This window comes from Octopus bimaculoides, chromosome 13, assembly GCF_001194135.2.
Source record: "Octopus bimaculoides isolate UCB-OBI-ISO-001 chromosome 13, ASM119413v2, whole genome shotgun sequence".
NCBI classification, from domain to species: Eukaryota; Metazoa; Mollusca; class Cephalopoda; order Octopoda; family Octopodidae; genus Octopus; species Octopus bimaculoides.
The window spans coordinates 14,679,671-14,681,713 of record NC_068993.1 but is presented as its reverse complement, the minus strand read 5'-3'; positions in this window follow the sequence as shown (position 1 = coordinate 14,681,713).

Genomic DNA, 2,043 nt, shown 5'->3' with positions numbered 1-2,043 from the left:
TCCTTATAATCTTTTAGTAATTTGTCAAATGTTATTTTTTTGTATTCTCCTTATATATATATTTTTTTCTCGCTTTCATTTTCAGTCTTCTTTCTTTTATTTTCTTTCAGCAAATTTGCTAAAATGTAGTTTTAAGAATAAAAGATTGCATGCCAAGTAATGCAAATTAAGTTAAAAGCCTTTGTTTGGAAACAAATAGATTAAAATTATTGATTTTCGTCTCTAAATAAAATAAGAGCAGAACAGTGTCTCAGTTCTTGGTATTATCTTAATGTTAAGCAGTACGAGGAAGGCTGTAATTCATTTCACACCTTTTGGATTAATATATCATAGGCAAAGTAATAATATTTAGCAGATAATAACTGCATCACGGGTTCGCATTTCGAATTTTCCACCACACACTCATAAATACATATATGTGTGTGTGTGTGTGTGTGTATATATATATATATATATATAAATTTATCATAATATATATATATATATATAATTTGATAAGGTATTTGAAATTTTGTTAAAGGAATTATGAAGACTAAGTATTTGGGTCTTCATTTCATAATATATTTTCTGTCTGTTATATTGATTGTGTACCAAGCATCATGTAATATTTAAGCGACACTTTCTTAAGAATGGGTTATATATTAACATTTTCTTTAATCGTTCCCCATATTACACAGCAGATTCTGTCGCTGTGACATAAAAATTTGTTCGACCTTTCGTGATATATGAGTGGATGTGCATGTATGTGCATGTGTGTGAGATGTGTGGGTGTGCATGTGCGCGTGTGCATATATGCGTGTGCTCATATACAAAATGATTGTTACTGGCGTTACATATACGAAAAAAGAGCAATCTTAACTAGGAAAATTTTAAGCATGATCAGAACGGTTTGTGTAAGATATTGCCTTTTCCCAGAGTGCTCTACTTATTTTATTGCGTTGTGTTAAGTCTAGTGTAGGCAGTTTGTTAAAAAATAGTATCAAATATTTAATTGAGTACACATGCATTACCTTCGTGCGGTTTATGAATATTTAAAATTATACCTCTTAGGGACTGTTATAGATGATGCACTTTTTTGTTTCTCGGCAGGGTATACAAATAAGTTTCAGTCATTGCGAACGGGAGTAATTGGGTGTTGATTCACTTGCTCCTAGCGCTGTGGGAATTTAAATAGAAATTTATGGAAAATAAGTTAGGTTAGGTAAAATAGTAACAGAAACGATGTACTTCGAAGAAATTTGAAGGTAAAGTAAACCGATGGTATATTAAGAAAACCCATGAATCAGATACTCCAAATCAGTCGGAAGGATGTAGCGTGTCCATCTGTGTGTGCGGTAAATACACTTCAGTGATGTAACTACAGACGTGCTGTTGTCCTTCTCTGGTCTTTTCTGAGTGATGTGTTATATTCTTGAACAAACCACTGTATTTCACGTTGCTCTAGTCCACTCAGCTGGCAAAAGTGAATAATCCTGAGGTGGTACGGCGTCCCATCCAGGTGGTGAATATATATGCCACGGAAACTGGAAAACCGGCCATATGTGTCTACATGACTTACGGAGGATATTTATCTTTCATTCTTACATTGTATACACTTGCTTGCCCTCTTCATACATCAGAATTCGGGAGTGTTCATTCTATGTCTGACCGATAGAAGTTTTTTGCGATAAACTGACTCTATAATTCAGAGCGAAATTGAAACATCTTCCGTTGAAATTCGAAATCGATGTACAAATAACTACTTCCCGTAAAGATGTCTTAGTCCACATATCTTGCTGTAAACAGCTGTAAATAAATCCACAGTTTTTTTTCTTTTCCCGCCTCAAAACATAAAGAAACACAAGAGAAACACAGAAAATGCCAGCAAATTCCAAGATATTTGCGGAGATATTGTTACCCACTTAAACTTACACCCTCGGTATAATCGATAATACACACACAAACACATACACACACGCACATATATATATTTACATGCATTCGAATCTTTACATACGTACACGTTCAGACATATATATATATATATATATATATATATATATA